The 13,246-nt window shown below is 45.9% G+C and overlaps 1 long non-coding RNA gene and 3 other non-coding genes across 6 annotated transcripts; all 4 read left to right on the forward strand.

Moving 5' to 3' along the window:
- Positions 1 to 1,440: 1,440 nt before the first annotated feature.
- Positions 1,441 to 6,949, forward strand: LOC125456286 (uncharacterized). 3 transcript variants are annotated; one of them, XR_009444267.1, is made up of 12 exons: positions 1,449 to 1,488; positions 1,850 to 1,887; positions 2,372 to 2,410; positions 3,049 to 3,086; positions 3,387 to 3,412; positions 3,916 to 3,968; positions 4,956 to 4,993; positions 5,399 to 5,447; positions 5,612 to 5,720; positions 5,895 to 5,937; positions 6,243 to 6,382; positions 6,868 to 6,949. It is a non-coding gene; the product is annotated as an uncharacterized LOC125456286 (long non-coding RNA). The 3 variants fall into 3 exon arrangements; XR_007248437.2 differs by having other exon boundaries at positions 1,441 to 1,488; positions 3,387 to 3,968; XR_007248438.2 differs by lacking the exon at positions 5,895 to 5,937 and having other exon boundaries at positions 1,446 to 1,488; positions 3,387 to 3,968.
- On the forward strand, positions 3,209 to 3,288 carry LOC125456707 (small nucleolar RNA SNORD79). The gene has a single exon (XR_007248494.1). It is a non-coding gene; the product is annotated as a small nucleolar RNA SNORD79 (small nucleolar RNA).
- On the forward strand, positions 3,770 to 3,854 carry LOC125456710 (small nucleolar RNA snR60/Z15/Z230/Z193/J17). Its single transcript, XR_007248497.1, has one exon. It is a non-coding gene; the product is annotated as a small nucleolar RNA snR60/Z15/Z230/Z193/J17 (small nucleolar RNA).
- LOC125456709 (small nucleolar RNA SNORD47) lies at positions 6,097 to 6,171 on the forward strand. The gene has a single exon (XR_007248496.1). It is a non-coding gene; the product is annotated as a small nucleolar RNA SNORD47 (small nucleolar RNA).
- Positions 6,950 to 13,246: the final 6,297 nt, after the last annotated feature.

Below are 13,246 nucleotides of genomic sequence, written 5' to 3' on the forward strand. Positions count from 1 at the left end.
CAAGCTCTTGTATGCTACAGGTGCCTTCCACCGTGAAGACACATGCAAAGTACCTATTCAGTTCCATTTCTTTATATCCCATTACTACATCTCAAGCCACATTTTCAAGCAACACATCAGTTCCAGGGAGCATATTGGCTTTTAACCCCAATAGTTTCCCCTAGTGATTTTTCTTTAGTGACAGCAATTGTATTTATTTCCACTTCCCATCAGCCCTATGGCTATCACCCCAATTTTTTTTTGGAATGAATAAAATAAATCAAAGAACTGTGGATACTGGAGCCCCAAAATGAAAACAGACATTGTTGGGGAAACTCAGTAGGGCTGGCAGCATCTGTGGCAGCAGTGAAGCAGTGTTAGCATTCTAGGTCCAGTGACTCTCTACCAGTACTTTTTTTTTGCTATTAATTCCTTCAAAAACATTTCAATGTGCTTGCTGCCCCTTGTACCTCTTCTATCCATGTGGAGAAATTGCTGTCAGGGAATGCCATGATTGACCCAGCACTATTGAAGGAATATTGACATAGTATCAAGTCAGAATGATGCGCAGAATTATGTGTATACAATCTGAATCCCACAATCCCTTCTCTCCTCTGCTCAGTCTTGTTCCTACCAATTGTGTATTCTTTGTTAGGCCTGTCCAAAGTAATTACCTCACATGGAGGCTGAGGGATGATGTTGTAGGGGTTTATAAAATAATGAGGGGCATAGATCGAGTGAACAGCCAAGGTCTTTTCCCCTGAATGGGGAGGGGGGGGGGGGGGGGTGTCCAGTGCTTGAGGGCGTTGGTTGAAGGTGAAAGGGGGAAATATCTAAAAGGGCCCTAAGGCACAACCTTTTTAGAGGGTGGTGGACACATGGAATGAGCTGCCAGAGGAAATAGCAGAGGCTGGTACAATTACAAAATTTAAAAGGCAAAATGGATGGGAATATGCATAGAAGAGGGTTAAGAGAGATATTGATCAATTCCTGGCAAATGGAACTAGATTAATTTAGGAATTTAGGAATTTAGGATAGCTGCTGGGCATGGACAAACCAGACCAAAGGGTCTGTTTCTATGCTTGACAACATCCACATACTGACGTTCTGCCACACCTATACTCCCTCACTCCCGCTAAGTTCCTCAGAAGAAAATACCCGCCCTGCAGGAAGTCATCACTCTCCCTCCCGCAAAACTCAAACTCGGGCTTCGAGTAACTCCGTAAAACGATCAGGCCTCACCCCTGCCCAGTAGCTACGGAAACCCTGGCAGCGGAGGCTTATTAACATAATGGAGGTGGGATAGGGTGGCGAAGGCCCAGCCATCATTCCGGGTTCTGACCAACAGAACAACGGCTTGTCCGGTGGTAGTGTGATTGACAACAGTCTCAGCTAATAGAACGCGGGACTTTGCAAACGGCCCATCAGCCCGTTCGCGCATTCTGTATAAAAAGCGGCGCCGTGAGCCACGCTGTCTCTCTCGAGTGATGGCTACAGTGTGGTGTGCAGGTATGTAGTAGGAAGGGAATATTTCTTCTGGGCAGTTCGGCTGGTAGGTTGAGATTTTGAGGCGTTCTGAGGGCTTGGATCATTGGGGCCCCATCCCCAGGTAGGGTGGCTTTAACGGGGCTATGTGTAGTGGCTGTGTCTGGTGGGGGACTTAGATCACTCTTTGCGGGCTCAGTTCTCGGGAGTGGGCCGATGCTGTGATGAGCTTATGTTGGTAGGGACATCCGATCCGCTGTGATGAGAGTTCCAACATGCTGAGTACACGGCCTTTCATCCTGGGGTTATAAGCCGTGTGGGGTCGGGGCGCTCCGGGGAATGGGCCATCTTCTTATAGAATTTGATTTTGTTCCTATGATTGCAGGTCCTGCACCACCTTCGTTGGAGTAACGAGTAATTCAGGTAACAGTACCGATTTGTGGAATGAATTAATTAGCACCAGATTCAGGCCTTGAGCCTGACTCGCGTGTCTAGTGACTGTGGGCACGTGTCTCCTAGAACATAACGTCTAGGATCAGGCAATTTGGGTCTTCTAACCAGTTCCATTTGATATGATCATGGCAGACCTCTTGTTCCTCCCCTCAATTGTTCAAATTACTAGTTGCAATCTGTCTTTGCTCCATGTCCTTACATCTGACTCTGGGCTATTGAGCCCCACAGATCTGTAACCCTTTATGTAATTTCAAGTGCACCACCCCCTATGTGTGGAGAGTGAGATTGGTTCCCAGAACCAGTAACCTTGCTGTGTCTGTGCTTGCTATTGCCTGCCAATGATTAATGAGTAGTGGTCAGAAGTGTTTCTGAAAACCTTCACACAATGAGGCATGTGGCTCCTGTGTAGGGTTTACATTTTAAAGCAAAGAGTGTGACATTGCTGTCTTTACAGGTCAGGATCTATCAAGCTACTCAGTGTCTGGCTGAAAAGGTAACTGGCTGCCTTGGTCCCTTTGTCTTACTGTGTAACCTTGACAGTGGCATTCTTAAAACTGATAATCCCAATTTGCTTTTGCTAAAGTGCAGGCTTGCTGCTTTTTACTGAAAGCAAAACAATAGCTGTTGTGATGTCAATCATTGAACTTAATGACCCCAACATTGGTTACCTTTAAAAATTAGTTTTGACTTTTGGGCAGTTAGCATATAGGCTTGTTTGGTCCCATTGAATTGGATGAATCAGTGGTTAACCTTCGAGTAAGATGGAAACTCCAGCTGTGGCAAAGTTAAAGCCCCCATATATTCCAAATGATACTCCACTGCATGAAACCTTGTGTGAATTGTATTTGACTTGAGGTTGAAGTTTGAAGTCAGCTAAGGTGTTGACCCAAAAACAGGGAGGCTGCAGGCTACATTTCTGGGGTGGGGGGGGGACTTCTGCTTCCTCCTGGGATCAAAAGGTGTGTATTTCTTTATAAGATCATACTGTGTGCAGTGATGGTTATTTGCTACTCTTGACTAAAAGATGATGAATGTCAACCACCATATATTGGTTCTGAGGTGCACACAGCTGGGGTTTTAAGATGTGTTCAACGAAACAGCAGATCACTTACCTAGGTGCTTCCTTTGCAGGTATGGCTGATTCTGCATGCCAAGAATCCTGTACCCAGGTGAGAACAGCTGTTACTATGTGATGAGATTGAGCTTTGGGTCAGCAGAAACATTGTAATCAGTTAATAAATTGTTAATTGACCTTGGTCTGAATGTGTAGTTGTGGAGTGGTGGTTTTTTGTACTGTTGATGATGCTAATGCAATTACAATGGGAATCTCTCTGAAAAAAAGTGAAAGACTTTGTAATTACTGAATCAGTACAGTATAACATCTACTCCCTTGGTTATGATTTCAAGAAGACTAACATGCCCAAAAGTTACCAAACTTGCTGCAATAACAAGTAATTGTTCTCTTCCAGATTATCCTAAGAATGAGTAAAGGAAGGTAAGTGGATTTTGGTTGTGGAGTGGTGTGATGGTGAACCCGGTCAAAACACTCCTGTGGGGTTGGTATCTAAGCAATAGGTTTGACTGATTCTTGCAATTGCTATGAATGTGGCAAGTACCAATGACCTGGCTCAAACACATCAATTTTTCATATGTGCAGCAGTCTCTTTAACAAGCTGTTATCTTAAAAGAGCCAAGTCAGTTTGTCCTGATCACTTGATTTGAAAACTATATGCATTAATGCAATCTTATTTGGGAACATTGATAGCTGAAATTGAGTCCTCACAAGCCACATGCCAGTCTGCCTGTTTCTCAGGTACATTGCAGCAGCAGTGTTTCAGGAGTTCCAGCCTACCAGGATTGGAATGATGAACTCATAGTTCAACAGAGAACTAATGAAGATTTGAGCATTTGTCTTTCGCTCCTATCTGACATTCCTGCTACTGAAACTTCAAAGCTACATGTCAGTCTTTTCTGCTCTGAATTAATTTTTTGTTTTAGATTTGCTTCTAGATGTGAACAGTCTTTGGATGTATGACTCTTCAAATGTTCAGGTGAAAAAATTTGCCTCTTGACCTTTGAGTGCAATAACTGCTGAGCTGAGTTCTGCACTGGCTCTCTTCCACTTGCATTAATGTCACTAGAGAGGCAACTTGTTTAAATGTTGATTTTTAATCTTGTTTCTCAGTTGCCTTTTGTAGGCTCTTCGTCAGATTTCTCACCAATCGCCTTGAAACAGTTGGTGATGCAGAGTTCCATTATTTGGAGAGCATTCAGTAGAGCTATTAAGTACAGTAGTTTCCTGTCTACATTTGCAGCCTGCCCTGTTGCCTTTAACACCTAGGACTGGCATTCATTGTGCACTTAGATAGCAAGGACTGCAAATGCTGGAGCCAGTCAGTATTGTGGAGCTGAAGGAACATAGCAGGTTAGGCAGCATCAGGACCAGGAGAGTTGGTGGTTTGTGCCTGAGTACTGATGAAGGGCCTATACCTGAAATGTTGACTCTCCTGTGCCTGACTGTGTTCCTCTAGTTACCACAATTCACTACACAGTTTACCTCTAGTTCTGAAATCCTCTTTCTAAACTAAATTTGCTGTTGTTTTGTCCATCTGGTCTCTAGTCTAAGGCTTTCCTACTTGTAACTAAAGCATTGATTGCTTTAACATCCATGAACATAACTGATCACATTTGCTTTGGATTGAGGGTCCCCTTAAATCTTGGTGGTTTTATGGGGCATATGATCATGGCTGTCTAATTCTAGGGCTTGTATTTTTAAAAACCCTTTGCACTCAATGAAGGATGTGCTGAAGGTCATACACTGACCAATTAGGTGCAGAAGACTATTCCCAGAGCCTGCTCTGTAAATCAGTAAATCATATTTAATCTGAATTTGAAGGCTGTTCAGCCCATAGAACTTGTGCCAGTTCTGACCTTGTCCAATTAGCCCCATTCCTGTATCCCTGGTTGTAATGTTTCCTGAGTGTACATTTAAGTAGTTCCATTTGCTGTGTTTAATGGTTTCCCCTCCATCCCTCCAGATATTTGATCATTATTATGCAAGGACAACTGATGGAAGGTGAGTGGGTAAATTTCCTTGTAGGTTGTATTTTTGGAACTGAACTGCTCAACTCCTGTGAGGTCACAGCTAGAAATTTAGCCAAGCCTGATGCAGAACAGTGGGGAAGCTAGGTGTTTCATACTATTGCTGCATGTGCTCTTGCAGATGTATAGTTAATGCTCTAATCACAGTTGTACATCAGTGTCTGCTTGAACTACAGTCTGAGAAGTGGTTTGTTCCTTGGGACCTAACAGGTGCTATGTTGTTTCATGGTTCCCCACTTAAGATTTAATGATCTCATAGTTCAGCAGACAACTGATGAAGAATCAAACATCTTTACTCCTATCTGACATTTCCCCTCTGCTTGAATATTGAGCTGCACACCAGTCTTTCCTGCTCCAAGTTAATTCTCTGTTCTTTCAGATTCTTGACTCCAGATGAAGCTTGGCTTTGGACCAAACTTGTACACCAGGTATGTGTAGTTCAGACATGTGCAGTACTAACCAGCTTTGTATGATGTGTATGAATTAGGTCTCTGAAACATGAGGAGAAATAATTGACTGACAACAGAAGCTAACAACTTGTTTCTGAATTTTCCTGTGATACTTTGTAATTTTCCTCTTTGCTTTCCCCTAGGGGCAAGAGCTGTTATGGCATTAACCAGACAGCATGGAAACAGACCCTCCAGTCTCAGTTCAGTCCATGCTGACCATGTGCCCAAACTAAATTAGTTCCCACCTGCTTGGTAAGTGACCTGTTGTTCTGTTTTTGTCTTGTCAAGTGCCTGTGATGTAAATATGAGACTTGATTTGTCAGTGAAGACTGCCTAATATTAGCTCTAACTGATTAGTACACATAGATAAATAAGGTCAGAAGTAGGATTATCAACAATAACTTAATGTTACCATTCTGTTCTCAGAATCTCAAGCTGTAGGATCTGGGATCATTGCAGCACCAGTGAGGTCAGTTATTTTTACTGGAGTTGTGTAGTTTCAGGTGTTGCTATTTGCCTGCAAATGGCAGAAGGAATCAGGCTAGTACATTGACTGTATCTATTTACATTAAGGGAAAAGCTGGCCAGACACTGGCTTCAGTGCCCTTTAGGGCTATAAACTAAATGAAACCATTGATGAAAATGATTCTGCCATATGAGCTTTGCTGATTCTACCCCCTACCGTTCCATTCAGTCTGAGGTTTCATGGCCCTGTGAACATTGTCTTGTGATTGTGTGGCGTTTGTGATAATAACATGGTTTCTGCCTTTACAGGGAGCTGCACCAATTGGAGGTTCAGATGATGTGGTGAGATGAAATTTTATGGTATCAAGTGGCCTTAAATGGCTTTTGCAGAAAGGATCTAAAAGGAAAGGCTTCTGAGGAACTTGAGTGGGATGTTACAATCTGGACAGGTGAATAACTAGTTTGTAAAAGTTGGAGTTTAGGTCTTCACCAATGTAGTACCTTTGGTAGTGGATTGAAGATGGGATGTTGATTTTGGAATGCAGCATTGAGCAGTTCCATTTTGTGCTTGATTTTTAAGGCTCCAAGTCAGTGAGCAAATGTGGCAGGACATGTGACATGATTACTTTTGGTGCTTGCTTTCTACCATCTGACCAGGCTGTGGAAATTGCTGCTTAAAATGATCAGTTTTCTTTGGAGTGTTTTGTAATTATTTACTACTGGGTTAAACTTGCATAGAAATGATGAGACTTGTTCTTGAACTCTCTCACTGAGAAATGATGAATGAAGTTCTGATTCTGTGCTGAGAACGAGTTGACAACTCATTAAAAATTGCTGAAGCTTCCTATTGGTAACAGGAGTTTGCAAGTTCTGAATGCAGTTATTTTTAATGAAACTTTCTCCAATGTACTTAGTCTTTCTTTTGTTCTTCCAGGTGAAAGGATGCCAATCAAGATTGGACTAATTCCTGTAATGTAACAAACAGCAAATATAAATAAAGTGGAAATGAAACCAAAGATTGTCATGGATTGGAGTATTTGTTGAGATTGACAACAAATCCTTTTAAAGCAAGGGTACTGTACTGTTCTATTCTGTAATGTTTTGGGCAGCAAAAGTAATGCTATTGAACTTTAATAAGGCACTGGAAAATGTGATAGGATGCAAGCAGGCTTTCTGCCAGTAAAAGCAACAGTCAAACTTATTAGAGCTGCAGGTGTTATTTGGTAACCTAGAATCCTGCTTCTGTAGGAAATCTGCCCAGTCAGGAAATAATGGATTGAGATGCAAATTTAGGCTTGGCATGAGGGCACACATCAAATGAGCAATTAGCCTGTTTTCCCATTTCTCAAAGGTGGTGAATGTTCACTGGCTTGCTTAGGCAAGCCTGAGATCCAAGAGGCTACAGAACATAACTGTATGGTAAAATAGCTAACAAGGACTATTGGACTTTGTGCAGTTTCCTCTGGCACCAAAATGGCCAGGTTACATTTGTAGCTACCCCAGAGGCACCATAATATGCTTGAGCTCTTAAAACATAATTCTGTGGTTGGTGTTACTACCTTTTTTGAGCCAGCAGGTCTGGCATGGCTTCATGCACTTGAGCTACTATTCCAGTAGCAATATGTACAGGGCTTGACTAATGCCATCATGGTTTCTCTCTATCTCCATGTGGAGATGAGTAGGATCAGTTTGGCAGTGCTGAAGAGATCCTGTGTTCCATGATACAACCAAACCTATGCTGGTACAAGCTCATAGCATTGAATATTATAAATGCAGATGCTTGTTCACATACACTTCAAAGTTGTTTCAGAGATAGGAACTGCAGATGCTATGGAATGAAAACAGTGCAGAGCTGTATAAACACAGCAGGCCAAGTAGCATCAGGAGCAGGAAAGCTGAACTAGGCCTAGACACTGATTCAGAAATGGGAGGGGGGAAGGGAGTTCTGAAATAGAGGGAGGTGACTAAATGGATAAAGACAGGTGGAGAAGAGACATGTCAGTGTGGGTGGAGCTTATAGAGGGAGAGTTGGGAGGAGGTCATTCCAGGAAGGAAGGGCAAGTTGAGGGGGGGTGGGATGAGTTAGGAAATGCTGCTGGGGGGAATTGTGGACTTTGCAAAGTCCACACTGTAACCATTGGGCTGTAGGGTGACTAAGCTGAACGAATTGCTGTTCCTGCAACCTTTGAGTGGTACTGAAGATGGATATGCAGTCTGGGAGTGGGGGGGGGTTGAAATGGTTCATGACTGGGAGGTGAGATTGTTTACAAACAGCAGAGGTGTTACACAAAGCAGTCCCCAGCCTTTTTTTGAGGGGTCTAGGCCTGAAATGTCAGCTTTGCTGCTCCTCTGCTGCTTGGCTTGCTGTGTTCATCCAGCTCCTACCTTGTTTCCCCAAGTCTCAACTTGGTTTCCCTGATGGGGCAGAGGCCACAATGGGAATAGCAGATATGCAGGTGGGGTCAGATTGCATTTGGTAGAAGTGTTGGAGGATGGTGGTTTAGATCCAGAGGTTGTTGGTCTGTTTTGGGTGTGGGAGACAGTAAGCATGTTCTGAGTGGGGGGGCATGTGCAGTTGTCTTAATGAAGGCAGCTGATGTATAGTAGTGGAATGCCTCATCCTGGGGGCAGAGGCAAAGGAATGGGGAACAGGGAGGGCATTTTGTTTTGGCAGGAAGGTGGGTGGGACATGTATTTGAGTAGCTGCGGGAGTCAGTGGGCTTGAAATGGATATTAATTTGCCAGAGGAGTATCAGATGGTCCAGGTAAGCTTAAGGCTGGGGTGGAAGATTGGAGTGGATGAACTGTTCATCGTCATGGGTGCACAAGGCAGTACTGATAACCATTGTAATGGAGGAAGAGGTGGGGGTAGAAAGGGATTGTTCCATGTAACCTACAAAGAGGCAGGCATAACTTGGGCACATCCCAACATCCCACCCCCTGTAGGAAGTAGGAGGATGAGTGTGGATAAGGGTGTTGGTGGTGGGGGACTGATCAGGCCTGTGGGGAAGGAGATAAAAGGGGATGGTGCAGGGTTGGGGAATGAAGTTGGAGGCTGTGGGTCAGAGGTGATGAGGTTGTGGATGGTTTGGCAGTCATGGGTGGGGTCATGATCAAGGGGATGCTAGCTGTCAGTTGGCACCTGGCCTGGGCAATAGGTCAGTGTGCCATACTGCAACTGAGCCTCTTGTCCGATGGTTTTATGGTGAGGTTGGGATTGGAGCAGAGGGCTGCATGTTCTGCAGGGGGAGTGAGGGGTTGGAGGTTGATGTCTTGATGGCAGTTGGAGGTTGAGGGAGGATAAGAGGCCTTGGGGAGGTGTCCAGGAGGAGGGGGTGTATTGGAGGTGGGAGAAGAGGCCAGTAGAGGGAGGGTTAGGCTTGTGAAAGTAGGAAGCATGGAGGTGATGGGGGAAAAAACTGTTCAATGTTTAAACAGCAGTTGTATTCATTTGAGGTGGAGGGAGACAAAGGTGAGCCTCTACTGAGGACTGACTTCATGTTCAGTAAGGGGTTTATCTAGGGGAATGCTGAAGACTTGGCATGGCTGGGTACCACTGTCTCTCCTGGCAGTGGTGGGTGGGTTGGTGTAGATGGTGGGCAGTGATGTCAGCTGCTGCAATTGGCAGAGCAGGGTGGGAGGAGCAGAGTTGGTTGGTAAGTCCTGGATTTTGGTTATGGTATCAGTGTCTTTGGTGTTGGCCTCAAATGGAGGCAGCATCAGCAGTGGTGTCAATGGTGTTTGCTGACCTGGGAAGGGGTGTGCCCAGCAGTGGTGGATAGAACATAGAACAGCACAGAACAGGCCCTTCAGCCCACAATGTTGTGCTGACCATTGATCCTCATGTATGCACCCTCAAATTTCTGTGACCATATACATGTCCAGCAGCCTCTTAAATGACCCCAATGACCTTGCTTCCACAACTGCTGCTGGCAACACATTCCATGCTCTCAACTCTCTGCGTAAAGAACCTGCCTCTGACATCCCCTCTATACTTTCCACCAACCAGCTTAAAACTATGACCCCTCGTGCTAGCCATTTCTGCCCTGGGAAATAGTCTCTGGCTATCAACTCTATCTATGCCTCTCATTATCTTGTATACCTCAATTAGGTCCCCTCCTCCTTTTCTCCAATGAAAAGAGACCGAGCTCAGTCAACCTCTCTTCATAAGATAAGCCCTCCAGTCCAGGCAGCATCCTGGTAAACCTCCTCTGAACCCTCTCCAAAGCATCCACATCTTTCCTATAATAGGGCACCCAGAACTAGACGCAGTATTCCAAGTGCGGTCTAACCAAAGTTTTATAGAGCTGCAACAAGATCTCACAACTCTCAAACTCAATCCCCCTGTTAATGAAAGCCAAAACACCATATGCTTTCTTAACAACCCTGTCCACTTGGGTGGCCATTTTAAGGGATCTATGTATCTGCACACCAAGATCCCTCTGTTCCTCCACGCGGCCAAGAATCCTATCCTTAATCCTGTACTCAGCTTTCAAATTCGACCTTCCAAAATGCATCACCTCGCATTTATCCAGGTTGAACTCCATCTGCCACCTCTCAGCCCATCTCTGCATCCTGTCAATGTCCCGCTGCAGCCTACAACAGCCCTCTACACTGTCAACGACACCCCCGACCTTTGTGTCGTCTGCAAACTTGCTGACCCATCCTTCAATCCCCTCATCCAAGTCATTAATAAAAATTACAAGCAGTGGAGGCCCAAGGACAGAGCCCTGTGGAACTCCACTCACCACTGACTTCCAGGCAGAATATTTTCCTTCTACTACCACTCGCTGTCTTCTGTTGGCCAGCCAATTCTGTATCCAGGCAGCGAAGTTCCCCTGTATCCCATTCCTCCTGACCACCTGAATGAGCCTACCATGGGGAACTTTATCAAATGCCTTACTGAAGTCCATCTACACCACATCCACAGCTCGACCCTCATCAACCTTTCTAGTCACATCCTCAAAAAACTCCAAGGTTTGTAAGGCATAACCTACCCCTCTCAAAGCCGTGTTGACTGTATTTGATCAAGCCGTGCTCTTCCAGATGGTCATAAATCTTATCCCTCAGAATCCTTTCTAACACCTTGCAGACGACAGACGTGAGACTTACTGGTCTATAATTGCCGGGGATTTCCCTATTTCCTTTCTTGAAGAGAGGAATTACATTTGCCTCTCTCCAGTCCTCAGGTATGACTCCAGTGGAGAGCGAGGATGCAAAGATCTTCGCAAGTGGATGTGGGGTCATCTGTGGGTGCTCAGTGGCCACAGGGCCAATGGTCACAGGCATGTTATGGGGGAGGAACTGGAGGGTGGGGGGGGTGGTACTGATAGGTGGTAGGCACCAGTAAGTTTACTGTACTTAATGTTTTTAGTGTCCAACAAAGCAGAGTGGAATTGAGATAATGAGGTGTAGAGCTGGATGAACACAGGCTGACCAGCATCTGAGGAGCAGGAAAGCTGATCTCTTGGGCTGGGTCTAGGCCTGACAAGTCAGCTTTCCTGCTCTTCTGCTTGGCCTGCTGTGTTCATCCAGCACTACACCTTGTTTCAGATTTGCCAGCATCTGCAGTTCCTACTATGTCTGGAATTGAGTTCAGGTTGTGGATCAGAGTTCCATCTCTGGCAACCAGCTGGAAGCCGATTTCCATTTCACACCCACTGCTACCTAGAACATACCTCTTCCCACCCACCTTCCTGCAAAAATGCCATCCCCTATTCCCAACTACTTACCCTCTGCCACAACTCCTCTCAGGAGGAAGCATTCCACTCCTGAACATCTCAGATGTTCTTGTTTTTCAAAGACTGCACCTTCTCCCTGCAGTGGTCAAGAAAGCCCTCAAGTGTCTCCTGCATTTCCTGCAACTCATCCCTCACACCACCTCCATGCAATAACAACCAAAACAGAATCCCCTTTGTCCTCATGTACCACCCCACCAACGTCCAGATCCAAAACATCATCCTCCAACACTTCTTCCAAGACATTTTTCCCAGGTGCACCTCTGCTTAATATGGAAAGTCATCTTGGGGCCTGGGATGGGGGTGAGGGAGGTGGTGTGGGGGACTCCCACAGCTACCTAGAATACACCTCCTCCCACCCACCCTCCTGCAAAAATTTCATCCCCCTATTCCCAATGCCTCTGCCACATCTGCTCCCAGGATGAGGCATTCCACTCCTGCACATCCCAGATGTCCAAGTTCTTCAAGGACCACAACTTGTCCCCCCCGCAGTGGTCAAGAACACCCTTGACCGCATTTCCCGCAACACATCCTTCACACCCTGCCACAATCGCCCTTGTTCTCTCTCACTACCCCACCAACCTCTGGATACAACGCATCATCCTCCAACACTTGCGCCATCTACAATACGACCCCACTACCCAAGACATTTATCCATCCCCACCCTTGTCTGCCTTCTGGAGAGACCAATCTCTCCGTGACTCCCTTGTTCGCTCCACACTACCCTTCAACCCCACAACACCCGGCACCTTCCCCTGCAACCGCAGCAAGTGCTACACGTGCCCCCACACCACCTCCCTCACCCCCATCCCAGGCCCCAAGATGACATTCCACATTAAGCAGAGGTTCACCTGCACGTCTGCCAATGTGCTATACTGTATCCATTGTACCTGATGTGGCTTCCTCTACATTGGGGAAACCAAGCGGAGGCTTGGGGACCGCTTTGCAGAACACCTCTGCTTGGTTTGCAATAAACAACTGCACTTCCCAGTCGTGAACCATTTTAACTCTCTTTCCTCCTCCCCCCCCCCCCATTGTTTAGATGACGTCCATCATGGGCCTCCTGCAGTGCCACAAGGATGTCATCCAAAGGTTGCAGGAACAGCAACTCCTATTCCGTTTGGGAACCCTGCAGCCCAATGGTATCAATGTGGACTTCACCAGCTTCAAAATCTCCCCTTCCCCCACCGCATCCGACAACCAGCCCAGCTCTTCCCCTCCCCCCACTGCATCACCCAACCAGCCCAGCCTGTCTCTGCCTCCCTAACCTGTTCTTCCTCTCACCCATCCCTTCCTCCCATCTCAAGCCGCATCTCCTACCTACTAACCTCATCCCACCTCCTTGACCTGTCCCCTCCCTGCCTCCCCACCTATACTCTCCTCCACCTACGTTCTGTTCTTTTCTCTCCATCTTCGGTCCGTCTCTCCCTATTTATTCCAGAACCCTCTCCCCATCCCCCTATCTGATGAAGGGTCTAGGCCCGAAACGTCAGTTTTTGTGCTCCGGAGATGCTGTTTGGCCTGCTGTGTTCATCCAGGTCCACACTTTGTTATCTTTAATTCATTTACTGCCAT

This window comes from Stegostoma tigrinum, unplaced genomic scaffold (genome assembly GCF_030684315.1).
Source record: "Stegostoma tigrinum isolate sSteTig4 unplaced genomic scaffold, sSteTig4.hap1 scaffold_301, whole genome shotgun sequence".
Lineage (NCBI taxonomy): Eukaryota > Metazoa > Chordata > Chondrichthyes > Orectolobiformes > Stegostomatidae > Stegostoma > Stegostoma tigrinum.